A 17,873-nucleotide genomic window follows, 5' to 3' on the forward strand; every position below is an offset into this window, starting at 1 on the left:
AACCCTCTGAGATGATGGAAACATCACATATTTGCTCTGTCCAGCACAGTAGCCATTAGCCACATACAAGTAGCAAGCACTCGAAGTGCGGCTGCTCTGACTAAGAAACTAATTTTTTTTAATCTTACTTCCTTTTTTAATTAAATGTAAATTGCCACTTGGGGCTAGTGGTTGCCATCTCAGACTACGAAGGCCTAGATTTTTTAAGCTTATTTTCTTAAAACTGGAGTTTCTGTCATGGCAGAAGGGGAGACCCAGGTGTTCCTGGGATCCCACTCTTTTCTGCTAGAGCAATCCCTCCTTGGTTACCTTGGGCTTTCATTTGATTTTATGGTCCCTCAACCTACTAGAGTCCATGCCCATACAGGAACAGCCCTAAAGCTCCTGTGAAAAATAAATCAAAGTGCTTGACAAAATTTTTGAATGAAAGGCACATAGTTAGGTTAATGGGATAATTATTTACCTGCCAAACAATTATGCCTTGAGTCAATTTTAGTGCTCCTCAAGGGATTCCCAATACATTCACCAACTTATTATCTCATTAATCCTCATAACGACTTTATAAGTAGGAAAAAGGATTCAAGTTATTACCCCCATTTCACATGCAGAAAAACTGATTCTTAAAGGAAGTGAGCAGTCTCTGAAATCTCCCCAAAAATTCCTATATGAGATGTTATTATTATTTTTTTTTTTTTGTACTTATCCTGTGTAAGTAATTAAGGTTCCTATACTCAAGGACAACTCAGTAGTATTTTAAAAAGCAATTTACTTTCTTTGGCATGTAATGATTCATGAAGCTGGAACCTGGCCCCTAAGAAAAATGGTACAAACCCAAACTGGACTCAGATATTCTAGGTCTTCTAGAGTTTCATAGCACAGCCACAGGCTGCCAAGTGAATGAATGAAAGATAAATAGATACGTAGAATATTTATTTAGCAGAGAGATGTCCAAACTGGCATAACAATGTACATACTAATACATACTAACAACATACGTACGAATTATATTTTTTTTACATTTTTTTCTTTTAAGAATCACAGTAGGGATAAGGAAGATTGTTTTGAGTAGCATAGAAAATGGGAGATTGGAGATGGGATAATAAGACTCTCTCTCCAGATGACAAATTTCAGGTCCTCCCCAGGTGATTTAGTTGCATAGCAAGATTTATGCCTCAGGCACCATCCTCAACTAGACAGACTAAGACAAGACCATAGGCCATCGAAGTCAAAGGCATGAAATAATAATTAGCTACAAGTAGCCCAAGGAGACTCGAAAGTGCTGTCAGAGTCCAAAATTTGCAAAGCCAGCTGCCGCTTCACTTTGCTTTATACAATGTCATTTGAGTTACCTACACAAAGCCTAAAGGAATGTAAAGCAAAGATCTCATGGATAGGTTTGCCCTGCTGGGAGGAGAGAAAACTCCCAGTGGCCTGCTCACTTTCTTTAAAGCAGAGCTTCCTCTCAGTAAGAGGTAGGGAGGGCAGATTTTGATGGATATTGGGGGGCAGGGAAAGGGAGAAGGAGAGGGAGATGAGTGCTTGAAATTGGGATAGCATCCCAGTGTTTAAAATGGAGAACACCTCCAAGAAGAGAGGCCCTGGGTAGACTTTATTCACTTAATAGACTTTAAGTGCCTGAGGACACAGTACAAACTTGTATCACATTATCAGACAGACCCCCTCACGGCATCAGTGTCGGCTGAGGCTCATGAATATGTAAATACTATATGTATCTTGGAAACATGCTTGACAAGAGAATAGCTAAAATGAACTGATTCTAGTTATAAGCCCATCAGCCTGCCATTCTTTATGTTTGAACAGGCAGGCTATTGCTAGGTGACAGATCATTAAGGCTATCTACTCAGTCAGCGGAAATGAAGAAATAATTTGTTCCTAATAACCTTCAGATGACCTCCCAGGCAAAAGGGAGTCTTTAAAGTGCTGTCTCTGCCGATACATGTCAGGCAGCGCGTGGGGTTCTTCAGGCCCCGCGGTCAGAGCAGGGCGGCTGGTGAAACAGATTAATAAACACCTACTGACAGGGACATATCGGGAAAAGATCTCATCACCTGCCATTATTGGGTTGATGAATAATTCAGAGCTCTCCATCAGAGCTGGGGATTTCAGGCTGTGCGGAGCTCTGTACACACAGGGAGGGGGAGGCACAGAGACTCTGATCCCCAGCATTAAATGGAGGCTGAGGTGCTACACTTCTGTCCCAGATTGCGCAGGCATCAAGGAGAGGCGGGTGGAAACTCAGAAAAAGATTTGCCTCCTCAGGAGGTGACTGGTAGGGTTGAGGCCGAGAGCCAGTGGGAAACTTCTCAAAGACACCCCACTGTCCTAAGAAGTTTAGTGGCCAGGATGGGCAGGCTCTAATCCGCCCATTACTGTTGGTGAAAGAGGCCTTGGCCTTCATTTCTTCACCTTGCTGGTGGATTCCAGAAGAACACATAGGTCAATCTCTCCCACACAGCCCTCAGTCCTTGGGTACTTCTAGAATATTTATTTATTTGACTACCTACCCCTCCCCGCCCCCATCTTCGTTGAAGCACATGGGCTCTTTTTTAATTGCAGCATGCAGGATCCTTAGACTGTTGCAGAATGCAAACTTTTAGTTGTGGCATGTGGGATCTAGTTCCCTGACCAGGGATTGAACCCAGGCCCCCTGCATTGGGAATGCAAAGTCTTAGCCACTGGACCACCAGGGAAGTCCCATTCCTTGGGGACTTACTCTTGCCCCCATTCCTACTTTCTCTGCATCTATGAGGAATTATTTGCTCTCCATATGCGATCACTGTAACAGCTTTGGGGTCAGATAGGATTTTGGGGGACCTCATGACCATCTCTATCTACCAGCTGTGCAATCCTGACCATACTACATGACCTCTCTGGGACACAGTTCCCATCTGTAAAATGGACTCATTAATGTCTGATTCAGATAGTTACTGGGAGGTTGGAAAAACAACTATGCATGGAGAGGTCCTAGCCAAAGGCTTGTACTAACCAATGCCCACTTTCTATTGGGGATATATATTGGCTTCCTTCATCTGTACATCTGTTTTTTTGACCAGAGACATGGCAGGAAACAAGTTGTACAGGCAAATTTAATAATTCAAGGAGAGCTAAATAAAGAGGCCATTTCCATAGGTGCAGGCAGGGGCTAGCAAACCACCTAGGGATAGTGACATGCCCCAGACCAGTTTCAGCAGGGATCCCTCTAGACCTTAAGGGGCAGGAGGAGAAAGCCAGCTGCTTAGGACAAGAGATTTACTGCCAGACAAAGCCTTCTGTGGAAGGTCCTGGCCAACCAAGGTGTCCTGGCACGTTGGGAGCACAGAACAAGTATTCTCATGCTCCTGCCCTCCAACCCCTGCCAGGGGATTATAGATCCCAACTGGATGCCAGGCAAGAGGTCTATTGACGAGTCCTTAAAGGTCAGCTGCCTGGGGCATAGATTGAATCTGTAGGAACAAACAGAAGAGATCCAATATATTCACCTGACTGATCTGATAGTCTGCAATTAATTCATCTATGATTCCTTTCAATGTGTGTGAATTAAAAGCAAGGCAAAATAAAGGGCTTATCTATGCATTCTAGGACCTTATAGACTAGACTAGTTGGGGTGAAGGAGAGAAAGAGAATAAAGAGGAGAATTGGAATAATATAATGGAGTCAACAAAATTTAGGTCATCATGTAAATCATCACATATCCTTTACAAAATTACTCTCTCTGGTTCTGTTACCCATAAACTTTGTACAACTTGATGTCACAGACTTCTCCTAAGATGGAGTGAATGACCTGAAGCATGATAATTGAGTAACTCCACCAGTTATTTTCTCTTCCCATTCTCAAATAAATAATGGCATGGGAGACAAAGATTGTCATTCCTTAGAATGCAATCACACAACATCATCTCCTGAATTTGAACTTGATTTAGAGCTCATTGTGCTAAAAAACAAAACAAAACAAAAAAACCACTTTTGTTGAAATGAACACATCATTCAGAGCTTATTTAATCATCCTGATTCAACCCAATTTGAGTTTTACTGGGCTGGGGCTTTTTGACTTTAGTCATGAGGTAGGAGAAAATGTGATGTCTTGTTCCTAAAAGATAAGCACAGAAAAGCCTCTGGGAAGAAAAATAGAATGACTGTGTGTAGATCTTTGAGAGTTAATCAGCTGTAATAAAACATCATTTTAAAGAATTTTGTTAATTGGCTTAGAGATAAAGTGAATTTTCAAAAACATTTGGTTTCAAAAAGTAGAGTGAACATTAGGGCATATTTGATAATTCTAGCGCTGAGAGCAGGCAGAGAATGAGACTAGAGAAGATAGAGAAGTGAGCAGAGCTAGGAAGGACAATGCAAACACAGCAGGGATGACCATAAATTGGATACAACAGAAAGTCTGGATCATCTGAATTTCTATCCATCTGCGTTATTCTCTTCCTTGAGCATTCTGAATACCTTTGGTTCTAGTGTATCTTCTACGGAACCCTTAGAAATAGCATGCTAGAGGAAGAAGTCTCCCATTAGGTCTCAGATGGTCTTAAAGAATAAATTGGTCATTTATTGGTCTTTTGATTCCAGAATCAATATGGAATACATTCATTCATTTATTCATTAACTCATATTTTCAAAAAATATTTATTGAGGACCTATTAGATTCCAGAAACTCTTCTGGAAATACGTTTCTAACTTATATTGATACCATGTGTGCCTGTGTGGTAAGTTGCTTCAATACTATTTGACTCTGCAGCCCCATGGACTGTAGCCTGCCTGGCCCCTACGTCCATGGGTTTCTCCAGGCAAGAATACTGGAGTGGGTTGCCATTGCCCTGCTCCAGAGGATCTTCCTGATCCAGGGATCGAACCCGCATCTCTTATGTCTCGTGCATTGGCAGGCAAGTTCTTTACCACTAATGCCATTGATACCAGAGTCAAGGGAAGTCCCTGAATTTTAAATGATGAAATATAACCAACCATGAGAGGATCAGCAGAGAGAGTATCCCAGGCAGACAGAAGGATACAAAGGCTCTGGAAGTCTGACCAAGCTTGGTCTGTGTGAGCAGCATGAGGGCAATGTAGCTAGAGGGTGGTGAGTCCAGGTTGCAAAGCCTAAGACTGGAGAGGAAGGAAGAGAGCAGGCCATGGGGCTTCATGGGGGTGCTCACTACCACATCTCCAGATTCCAGATAATGAGAAAAAGCACATTGCAGCAGGAAATTCAACACCTTAAGTCTTCACCTGCAACCTTGCATCGCGATTCAGCAGATGGAAACAGCAGGGCCAGCACGGACAGTGTGATATGAAGGTGCCTCAGGGGTGTGGTTAAGCCACAGCAGAGTTGTGCCCAAGGTACGTCTCCTCTGCCGTCCTTACTTTGTTATCCAATATTTGCATTTGTACTCATAGTTTTGATAGGGAATGGTCCAAAAGGCCATGCTTTACCAACATCTTCTCCTGAGGCTTCCTCATGGGACAGGCAGCTCTGATTTTAGAAAGGGACACAACAGACTGAGTAGCGAGAAGTACCCGGCCTATCCACACACGAGGGGTTCGGAGGAGCATCCTTGCTCAGGAATGGAGAAGGATCCCAGCACCTCAGCTACTCACACAGCCTTTCTCTTCTACAAGACTTATTTTCACTGTTGGATTGGAACTTGAAGAGAACACCAGGATATATTTTCTGAACTTTTGATTTTTCTCATGAGTTAATTTCAAACACCTTCAAAAATATAATTTCTCTTCTGTACACTGACAGGGAGAGAGTTGGTCTCCTTTAGAAATGTGTCTGCAAATGAATAAATGAGTATGTTATTTCTGGAGAAGTTCCACTGATCATTTCTGTTCCCATTTTGGCTGTATTCTCCTCTATGTTGCTCATTATCTGAAAGTATCTATTTGTTGTTGTTGTTGCTTTTCCAGTAAATCACCTCTGGGCTCTGCCATGCAATGGAAACTTCTTCAAATGCAGGCCCATTAGTGTAATCAGTAGCCATTACTGCTTAAAGCAAGTCAGTTACTGAAGTATTATAAGCAGTTAAACTTGACAGTAAAGACACTAAGCTAAAGAAAGCAGGGTGGGGGGGGGGGGTAGTAAAGATTTATAGAGAATGTCAAAATGGAAAACCAACCGTTTTTTGTCCCTTCCTTCCCTACATCTTTAGATGTAGAATGATGAAGAGTTTCTTACACCAGTAGGATTAAGACATCTGCTGGGAAGGAAAGTGACACCAGGCATAGAGTCTGGGAAAGTAAATCCTAACGAGGGCGACCATATGTTCTGGTTTGCCTGGGAAAGTCCAAGTTTCCACCTGTTCTTCTGGCACAGTTGCTAACAATTTTCTCCCGTCACTTTCAAAGTGTCCTATTTGGATGGTCAATTATGTGGTGGCTCTAGTCCTAATTCTGCCTCTTCCACTAAGCAGGTATATGGCTCTGGATAAATCCCTCACCTCTCTGGACTTGGCTTCTCAAGAGTTTGGATGAGATTGTAACTAAGGTGCTCTTTATCCCAATATTCTATGGTTCCATTAAGGATGAAAGAAGGAAATGTAGAGTTTTGTAGATTATGAAATGTGTGTACTTGTAGGTAAAGAATATCATTTATTTCTAAGGGGAAGATTTGCTTCCTGGTTTAGTACAACTGCCTTTGTCTTATCTAACAAGCATTTGTTGATGATGGTTGGCACTACACTTAAGATCTTAAATGTATTATCTTATTTAATCCTGACAAAACTACCTTGGTTTCTATCTTATATGGACTGATAGTCACTTCAAACTGTCTTTCAAATCTAAGTGTATCTGACTGTAAAATAGTGTTCTTAACCACGATGCCACATCTAGGATACTTTGAGCAAAAGCAAAGAAAGTACTCAGTGTATCAGCCGGGATAGGCTAAGGTGTGCTGTAGTAACAAAAATCCACAATCTTCCTGGCTCACAACATTTATTTTCCAGTCATGTTACACACTGGAGAAGGCAATGGCACCCCACTCTAGTACTCTTGCCTGGAAAATCCCACGGACGGAGGAGCCTGGTCGGCTGCAGTCCATGGGGTCGCTAAGAGTGGGGCATGACTGAGCGACTTCACCTTCCCTTTCACTTTCATGTACTGGAGAAGGAAATGGCAACCCACTCCAGTGTTCTTGCCTGGAGAATCCCAGGGATGGGGGAGCCTGGTGGGCTGCTGTCTATGGGGTCGCAGAGAGTCGGACATGACTGAAGCGACTTAGCAGCAGCAGCAGCATGTTACGCACTCATCAGAGGTTATCTGGGGGCAGTGCTCTGTGCTACTCTTTCTCCAGGACCTAAGCTCATTGAGTAGCAATCTCCTGCTGTAGCCCCATCTGCACAGTAGGCCCAGTGCATTGGTGGAAGAAACAAAGCAGCGTGGCAGATTGCACACGGGCTCTTAAACCTTCATCCAGAAAAGACCACATTGCTTCTGTTCACAATTCATTGAGCACAGTTTCATCAACTCAAGCCAGATGACTACCCCTAACTGCAAAAAGACAGAAAGTAAAAATCTACAATGGACCAAAAATAATGGGGAAAGCACTTAGTGACTACCACACCAAGGTAGTCCTAGAACACAAGGTCTAAAGTCCCTCTCACAGCTTTAAAATTCTCTGAGTTTCAATCACCACTAAGCAACATTTCATAGAACTAGGTGTGCGGTGTTTACTCTATTTCTCTATGCTTTATTAAGCCCTTTGTTATCCACAGACTTATTAGCTCATCTCTGTTAAAAAAACATTCTTTCTATCCAAATAAGCAGATAGAATTTAGAATGATATGGATATAAACTACCCCTAATCCACTTATGCCCCTCCTCTCAGGTCTCAGCTGTATCCACTATGCAACTGAGAGATGACAGTTCAGTGAAGGAAAGGTGTGTTTACCTCAGGAAAGAGTGTCTTTATGACACTGATCTGCTCTGATGAATCCACTAATGTGAAATTTCTGACCCAATAGGCAGTGATTGCACAGCTCTGAGACTCCTCTCATTATTCATGAAATATGTGCCGTGCAGTGTCAGTGCTCTCCCCGCAGACTCGCTGCCAAGCAATTACTCATTTCCATCACTTAGCTTTTTTATTATTATTATTTTTCAGTGGGTGTCTATATATTCACTACACTTCAAGAAGCAAAGCACAGTCCCAGAATGAAAATGATGCTTGTCTTGTTTGATTTTAAATAGAAAAGCACTTTAAGTCCTTAAAAATTGATGTTGTTTTAAACTTTACAGCAAGCAAGAGAGGAAACTGGTAGCTGCAGAAATAAATGGAGAGCAATCAGGATCATTTCCACTGTTACACATATTTGCTACCTAAGAGCTGATGGAGGGACTTATATGTCCTGATGTATTTCTCTGATTCCCCCCAGGAGCCCTTAAGAGGAACAATGAACCAGAAATGGTTACAGACTTCTGGTTGAGGTCCATTGTCAGAGGCAGGAGTATTCATGTACAGAGGCCCATGCTTAGAAAACAGACAGGTTCCAGGAGCCATGTCCCCTTCTCATCACAATGTTTGCTGGTATAACCCTTGCAGATATAAAGTCTAATGGAAAAGAATGGCTGCCTTTTACTGCTATGTGATAGAATTTGTGCAGAGCATTTGTATCCTGGAACAACTAAGGAACATTCCAACACCAGATTTAATAACAGAAGAGTTTTGGAAGTGTGAAACTTCACTGAACAAAAAGTCCTCAATCCTAAGCTTCAGTGCTCCTGCATGGGTAGTCTTCTCAGATTCTGTAGCCAGTTGCAGTGATGACCCCAGCACTTCACAGTCCCCATATCCACCCCTTCTCACATGAATTTGTGGTTACTTATTAAAAAGATATAGTCCGTTTCTCCATTTCTTGAGTGGCGAGCTGGTCTTATGACTTCCTTAGCCATGAATTGTGCAGAAGTGATAGCAGGCCAATTTCGAGTCTATGCCTCCAAAGTCCTTGTACGTTGCCACATGACTTCTCTTACCCCTTGTTATCACCATGGAAACGTGGCTGCACTAGCCTGATGGAAGAAGAGAAACAGAGCAGCTCTAGCCCTAGTTGTCTCAATGAAGGTCAGACAGACTAGCTGATGGCCAGCCAATCTGACCTGAGACCCATGAACAAGCCCAGCCAAGATCAGCAGAGCCACCTAGCCAAAACCCCAGCTGACCCCAGGCATGCAAGAAATACATGTCTATTGTTTATTATTAAAAAGTTTTGTGACTCTGTTATACAAATTACATAAATAACTCACTCAAGCCCCATCAGGAAATTATGATTTTCTTTTTTTCCCCTCTTCCACACCTCACTCTGTTATATTTTATTTACTTTGGACTTTCAATTTTCTTCAGTTTCTTTACTCTATTTCACATATTATTATTAAGTACATATTATCATGCTGGACAGCACGGTTAATATAGGTACTGGTGAATCAGGGAACTTTCGCTGAAGGAACTCTCATTCTAATACAGCAGTTCCCAATTTTTATCTCAGCTTACTTAGTGGATGGCATTAATATGTACAAGACTCTCAAAAGCAAACTTGGACTCCTGAACAATTCCTGGTACATTTGTTCTTTCTCTACCCATGTCTCCTATATCCAAGATATTGCACTTGAAAGCTGGCGAATTGAAGCAACACTAAAAGACTTGAAACATATCATAGTGTCACCTTGAATCATTTGTATGTTGTTATTTTACCTACCTTTATTTGTAATTTACAACACACTTCGTTGCTGATTGCTACATCCTTGGTTTTAATATCCCAGATGAGAGCAAGTGGCCTAGCGAAAGGAGAATGCTGACATCCTGGGTATTAACTGCAATCCAAAGCATATTGAAAGAAGAGCTTAGCAAAAATATAAGCAACAGACTTTGGCAGGAGGTCTCAGAAAGGAACAAAACATCCCACCTGGGGCACATAGAGATGCTTCCCAGAAGGACTGACATCTGATCTAAACCAGAGTTTTGACAGAGTAAATTAAGTCACTTCATTAGCAAGAAAGCACTCTTTGTCCCATCTCCTGTAATCCCAGATGTCCCTCCAATCCTTTTGACTGGGTTCAGTCGAGGTTGAAATTTCTTTTTTTTTTTTTTTTCTAATTTTATTTTATTTTTAAACTTTACATAATTGTATTAGTTTTGCCAAATATCAAAATGAATCCGCCACAGGTATACATGTGTTCCCCATCCTGAACCCTCCTCCCTCCTCCCTCCCCATACCATCCCTCTGGGTCGTCCCAGTGCACTAGCCCCAAGCATCCAGTATCGTGCATCGAACCTGGACTGGCAACTCATTTCTTACATGATATTTTACATGTTTCAATGCCATTCTCCCAAATCTTCCCACCCTCTCCCTCTCCCACAGAGTCCATAAGACTGTTTTATACCTCAGTGTCTCTTTTGCTGTCTCGTACACCGGGTTATTGTTACCATCTTTCTAAATTCCATATATATGCGTTAGTGTACTGTATTTATGTTTTTCCTTCTGGCTTACTTCACTCTGTATAATAGGCTCCAGTTTCATCCACCTCATTAGAACTGATTCAAATGTATTCTTTTTAATGGCTGAGTAATACTCCATTGTGTATATGTACCACAGCTTTCTTATCCATTCATCTGCTGATGGACATCTAGGTTGCTTCCATGTCCTGGCTATTATAAACAGTGCTGTGATGAACATTGGGGTACACGTGTCTCTTTCCCATCTGGTTTCCTCAGTGTGTATGCCCAGCAGTGGGATTGCTGGATCATAAGGCAGTTCTATTTCCAGTTTTTTAAGGAATCTCCACACTGTTCTCCATAGTGGCTGTGCTAGTTTGCATTCCCACCAACAGTGTAAGAGGGTTCCCTTTTCTCCACACCCTCTCCAGCATTTATTATTTGTAGACTTTTGGATCGCAGCCATTCTGACTGGTGTGAAATGGTAACTCATAGTGGTTTTGATTTGCATTTCTCTGATAATGAGTGATGTTGAGCATCTTTTCATGTGTTTGTTAGCCATCTGTATGTCTTCTTTGGAGAAATGTCTATTTAGTTCTTTGGCCCATTGAGAAAGAAGAATGGAACTGGAGGAATCAACCTGCCTGACTTCAGGCTCTACTACAAAGCCACAGTTATCAAGACAGTATGGTACTGGCACAGAGACAGAAATATTGATCAATGGAATAAAATAGAAAGCCCAGAGATAAATCCATGCACATATGGACACCTTATCTTTGACAAAGGAGGCAAGAATATACAATGGATTAAAGACAATCTCTTTAACAAGTGGTGCTGGGAAATCTGGTCAACCACTTGTAAAAGAATGAAACTAGACCACTTTCTAACACCATACACAAAAATAAACTCAAAATGGATTAAAGATCTAAACGTAAGACCAGAAACTATAAAACTCCTAGAGGAGAACATAGGCAAAACACTCTCCGACATACATCACAGCAGGATCCTCTATGACCCACCTCCCAGAATATTGGAATAAAAGCAAAAATAAACAAATGGGACCTAATTAACCTTAAAAGCTTCTGCACATCAAAGGAAACTATTAGCAAGGTGAAAAGACAGCCTTCAGAATGGGAGAAAATAATAGCAAATGAAGCAACCGACAAACAACTAATCTCAAAAATATACAAGCAACTCCTACAGCTCAACTCCAGAAAAATAAATGACCCAATCAAAAAATGGGCCAAAGAACTAAATAGACATTTCTCCGAGGTTGAAATTTCAATCAAAGCAAAGAAATTGCACATTATTGCTGCACCTTACTGAGATAGGTAATGGGAAGGTAACAATTCAGACTCTGGAACTCTGAGCTCACCCTCCCTGACTATCGCTATGTCTCCCCAGAAGGATGTTTGAGAAGTCAGCCTTCCTGCCTTAGGAGCCAGATCTACCAGTCCTCTGTCACCTGGCTAATGACAGAGCTGGGAGAGATACGGCTTTCTTCTCCCTGGGTTAATGTTTTTTCTAATTTATTGAGTGTTTGATGATCTTTCGATGTCCCTTCTAACCTTGGCTTCTGAATCATGTTTTCTTTTGAGTCTTGCCTGCCAGTCTAATGGAAGGATTTATAGACATGATGCCCCCAACTCCTGCTTCAGAGGACCAGATCATAGGAGTCAAACCTGATCTTTACAGAGGCCTTAGGGATTCTAGAGGACTTCAGATTAAGAAAAACTCTTTCCCTGTTTCCTCCTTCCATGTCTATCCTAGAAAAGTGTGATCTTTCAGTTTCACTCTAAGGCGCAGGTCTCCCAGGTGGTTTGCTCATTATGTGATGGCACAGGAAGGAGAAACAACCCTCATTGGAAGTAGGGATCAAAATGAGAGCGATAGAGTTCTATAGAACAGTATTGCATAAAGGAGGAGACCTGGAAAGGTGAATTCTTTCATGTAGTTTGAAAAAAGCGAGCTTCACTGGCAGGTGGAGAACCTACGTGGAGCCTTTGCTCCCCTCTAGAGAACCACAGTGCAGACTTTTAAGAGCAAAACTAGACTATCCTCTACAGTTAACAGTTCATTTGAGAAACAGCTGCTGGCCTGCTGCTTGGCCCTAATAGAGACTGAATGTCTGATGATGAACTGTAGACTTATAGAATACCTTGTTACCATGATGGCATTCCACATAAGGTGCTTCTGACCAGGGAATCCATTAACAGTGTCTGATACACCAAGCCATAATGTGGGCAGGCACGGTAGCACTGCACCATCAAGTGGGAATGCTCTATTTGAGCGGCCCCATGAATGTGTGGCTCAAATTTTCGTGATTCCTACTTTTGCTATACTCCCTCCTTTCTCTCAGCCTACCCCTATGACCAGCTGACCAAGGCCAAAAATCTCATGCTTGCTTTATGACGATTTCGCATGAAAAGCTGGCAGCATCTACAAGTAGGCGGTGGTGACACAGCCTGACTTGAGCGGCCTGAAGGACATGGTGAGGGGACCTCCTGCAAGTAGGCAGAACTTTTGAGCAGTGTGTCTGGTTATTCTTCTTTGCCTAGAAAGAGAGAAAGCAAAGTATAAAACCATGTGGATTCAAGGGCATTGTCTAATGGTTTGGTTGGATGATTATGCACTTGAAGGAATACTATTAAATGTTAGTGGAAGAAGGTTTGGGGAGAAATAAGTGTATAGGTCTCTCAGAAAAGACAAAATATGAAAACATCTTTATGTCTCACAACAGAGAAGTTTAGAAAAAGAATAGATACATAGTTTTCTGTACCCCTGATACTATCACAACACTGTTAATCAGCTATGTTACAATGTAAAATAAAAGGTTTAAAACAATAAAAGAAAGTAGATCTCTACAAATTATGCAAAAAAGATGAAATAGAAAAAAAGCAGAGAAGTTTAATGATCCTGCTTTTTTTAGTGAGCAGGACGACCTATTCTGTGGTCAGCCTCTTTTCTGAGTGTCCCCATCTTTGCTCATTGGGCTCATAGAATCAGTGGCCATGTCAGGAGGGCTGAAGGTTACGTGTGGACTCAGCAATGTGAACTCCCAGTTGTCAAGCCTACACCACCTGCCCGAGGCCCCCCAGTACATCTGCAGAAGCGATAGCTGCACAGAGGTGACAGTTCCCCAAGGATACCTCCTGAAGCTCCCCCTTCATTGTTCTGCTTTGGTGGTTGGACAGGCTGGTTTCTCATATTTCTCTTCAGGTTCTGACTTCAGGAGATTGCTAGTGGGCCTCACAAGGATGTATTAACAATTCTTTTTTCGTTCCTTCAGCTTTTACTTCCAGATTTTCACCTTCCCAGCAGGGGCAAGGGGCCACATTTGTCTAAGGTATAATTTCCATAATTTATTGAAGGTGGAGAGTGAAAAATTTGGCTTAAAGCTCAACATTCAGAAAACAAAGATCATGGCATCTGGTCCCATCACTTCATGGGAAATAGATGCGGAAACAGTGGAAAGTGTCAGACTTTATTTTTCTGGGCTCCAAAATCACTACAGATGGTGACTGCAGCCATGAAATTACAAGACGCTTACTCCTTGGAAGGAAAGTTCTGACCAACCTAGATAGCATATTCAAAAGCAGAGACATTACTTTGCCAACAAAGGTTCATCTAGTCAAGGCTATGGTTTTTCCTGTGGTCATGTATGGATGTGAGAGTTGGACTGTGAAGAAGGCTGAGCGCCGAAGAATTGATGCTTTTGAACTGTGGTGTTGGAGAAGACTGAGAGTCCCTTGGACTGCAAGGAGATCCAACCAGTCCATTCTGAAGGAGATCAGCCCTGGGATTTCTTTAGAAGGAATGATGCTAAAGCTGAAACTCCAGTACTTTGGCCACCTCATGTGAAGAGTTGACTCATTGGAAAAGACTCTGATGCTGGGAGGGATTGGGGGCAGGAGGAGAAGGGGACGACAGAGGATGAGATGGCTGGATGGCATCACTGACTCGATGGAGGTGAGTCTCAGTGAACTCCGGGAGTTGGTGATGGACAGGGAGGCCTGGCGTGCTGCGATTCATGGGGTCGCAAAGAGTCAGACACGACTGAGCAACTGATCTGATCTGATCTGATTCCCATAACACTCATGAGAGCTTTGCTTCCCTAACTGAACCCAGGCTGGTAAATGGGGATTGGGATGAGGGAGTGCACCGTGTGTTTTATCCATGTGAGGCCCTTCAAGTCATTTTCAGGAATGACTCTTATGTGCAGCTTGTCTACAGTCTGAAAAGTGAGGAGGAAGACATATGAGAAATCTTATGTCCTAAAAGGAAATTTTCCAAATCTAAAATAATGTTAAAATCTTTCTTTGGTGGTGAGACTACATATGATTTATGTTTTCATCTTTTTCTCCTGCTACTATAATTTTTCCATAAGAAATAGATTTGATCTATTACTTGATTAGCAAAAAATAACAAATTTTGTTTCAAATAAAATCAGGAAATTTTAAAAGTTCAGATACTTGGTGACATATACATATACTACAGCATAATACAAAATCCATTTGTTGAATGGAGTTAAATTAATCAGTTTGCACCCAGTGTATACCAAGAACAGTTAGTTACTAATTCAAAATACACCCCAGCTGTCTGTAATTCAAACAGTATATAAGACAAACTGAATGTGTTAGTGAGGATCCTTCTACTATAAGAGGAGACTTTATAAGGTTCAAGTATGGTGGTTTATTGTAAAAATACATAAGACAATAAAATTTCTGGAATTCTTAATTGTTCCAGATTTCATGGTGCACAAAGTGCAGGAGATCCTTTGGAACCTTGGCCTGAATTAACATTCATTTGGCTCAGAAACAACTGTTGGGAACCTAGGAGAAAGTTATGGGTCTTCATTCATAAACATTTTGCTAATAGATAATTCAGATTCTTTCTGAGCTTTCTTTGTGTTTACTCACTATTTAAGAAAATTAGATCATTTATAAGAAAAATCTATCTCATTTTTTGTATATCACAAGTATTTTATCATATGAGCAATAGGGAGCAAGCAGGAAAGTAAACTGAGGTTTGAGATTGAGATTAATAATAAAACAGCCTGGAAACAGGGTGAAAAGAGATAAGTCACAGAGGCAGAGGAGACACCTAGGCACCTAGTGTAATAACCTAGGCCAAAAAGTAATGTAAACCAACTCAAGAAACTGGCAAGCAGAACCAAAAGTTATGCTGAAGAAACTATTAATAATGAAAGTATCACATTAGCCTAATTAGAAGCCTATTTGTTTAATGAAAAGCTGCATTTTATTTTCAAAGAGTAAAGAAAGGTTGGCCTTGCTTTTAGTCAGACATTCTGTGGGATTTTCAATCCTATTGATTTGTTAATTACAGATTTCTTCCTATCTGTCTGATAAGGCAACTTGATAATTCCTGATCATAAGATTGCTACATTTGAATGACTAGTTAACCATAGCACTGGTTAACCGTAGACAAGGCTGTGCTACAGAAACAAATAACTCCCAAATCCCAGTGGCTACAAACCACAGAGTAGTTTCTCCTTCACATACAGGTCCATCACAGGTCAGCTGTTCTGCAGCAGCTTGGCTCTAGGATCAGGCTGAAAGATTAGCTGTCTGCCAACACTTGCCTTTCACTGTGATCAAGGGAAAAAGTCAATAGCCAATCATATACCAGCTTATAAAGCATCTGTCTTGGGAAGAACAGTATACTTCACTGGTCAAAGTAAATCATATGGCCCCACTCACCTTTTAGGGAGTAGGGAATTGCAGCCCTACTGTGTGTCCAGTCAGAACCAGAAATATTTCTGTGACCAGCTCTAATGTTCACCCCTTTGGTTATGGCTTCTTTAGCAGTGTTATCTTGGCTGCCTTGAGTCTCATCAACTACTTAGAGATCAGAAAAAAAGACTTTAAAGTAAGACTCCACCTGCAGCAGCAAGTAGTGACGCTATTAATTCCCACAAGCTTAGTTAGGAAGCCCTAAGGTCTTAGCTATTTATATAGTTGCAAACACCCAAGACACTTCCTGACAGATTATGGATGTGGAGTACAGTAATAGCCTTAGTAGAATTTCCGTTCTGGTTTCTGTCTTGTCAGGAATCTTCCCTGCGGTCTACCTAGGGCCTCCTAAGCTGTATCCAGGGCTTGTTCTTCACCTTCAGCCCTGCTGTGCAGTGACTATTAAGCAGCTGTCCTCTCCTACTGTGGGGATGACTGTGTGTCCACAAGGCGTTGTTAGTGCAGCAGCGTATGCTAGGGGAGCACTTGGGAAGCGGGCTAGATGGAAAACAGGGGGACTTAATTGAATTAGAAGCACACACACAGGATATTCTGGTCTGCAATCTTTGCAGCCCCCTCTCTGTTTGGCAGAGAAAATCTGTCTCCTTTCACATGATCTGCTAGCACTTGGGGTTTTTATTCTCTGCACCTTCTATTAAATCCAGTAGCCATCTCTTATTCTCTTGCATCCTCACATTCTATAAACCAAAGAAGAAATGATGGTCTTTTGGCAAGTTCTGCAGTCCTTTCCAGAAATAAATGAAAAGCAGTTGTGCTCAGAACAAATGAGGGCCTTAGGACATCTCACACACTGGGTTCCACCTTGCTTTGCACCTGCCAGCCTTCTAGGTAAGGGTTCCCACACTTTCCTGATGATAAGAAGCAACAAAGGTACTGGTTAAAATATAGACTGCCCAGCCTATCCTGGGGAAGGTATGAATCAGAAGCTTTGGATAGGGGCCAGGAAAACAATTTAAAAAACACTTAAGTCTTATTTTCAGGAATCTTTGGGAAACACTGACCAGTGTGTGTTCCCTTCCTCTTAAAATACTTGGACATTTTTTCTGCGAGAGTGGAGAATGATACCACCAAACCTTTCTCAAATAACCTCAATCCATCTGCCCTCTCCTATGATAAACATCTCTAGCCTCTAGTTATATCATTTCTAGTGTACCCTCATGTAGCCTCCCAGGTGGCTCAGTGGTAAAGAATCTGCTTGCCAACGCAGGAGGCCCAGGTTCAATCCCTGGGTCAGGAAGATCCCCTGGAGAAGGAAATGGCAACCTACTCCAGTATTCTTGCCTGAGAAGTCCCATGAACAGAGGAGCCTGGCAGGCTACTGTCTGTGGGGTCACAAAGGGTTGGACACGATTTAGTGACTAAACCCCCACCGCAGCGTTCTTTCACATACTTTCATATAGCGTTGGGCTATCATCTAGCTGTTTCACTAGGTATGTTTAGTTTCTTCCTAAAAGTAAAAATTCCCAAAAGTCAAAAATAATATCTCTACTTTGTCTTCCTCTTCCTCCTCAGATACCTAGCATCATCTGTCTCTATCTCTACATCTATCTCTATCATCTGTTTATCTTTCCATTAGAATGTAAACTCTATGAGGGCATGCAACTTGCATCCTCCACAGCATTTAGAACTGTGCCCAGCATGTATTAGGTACT

The 17,873-nt window shown here is 41.8% G+C and overlaps 1 non-coding gene across 1 annotated transcript; it reads right to left on the reverse strand.

The window, feature by feature from the left end:
- Window positions 1-2,638: 2,638 nt before the first annotated feature.
- Window positions 2,639-2,711, reverse strand: TRNAG-CCC (transfer RNA glycine (anticodon CCC)). The gene has a single exon. It is a non-coding gene; the product is annotated as a tRNA-Gly (tRNA).
- Window positions 2,712-17,873: the final 15,162 nt, after the last annotated feature.

The sequence above is a fragment of the Bos indicus genome, chromosome 8, assembly GCF_029378745.1.
Source record: "Bos indicus isolate NIAB-ARS_2022 breed Sahiwal x Tharparkar chromosome 8, NIAB-ARS_B.indTharparkar_mat_pri_1.0, whole genome shotgun sequence".
Classification (NCBI taxonomy): Eukaryota; Metazoa; Chordata; class Mammalia; order Artiodactyla; family Bovidae; genus Bos; species Bos indicus.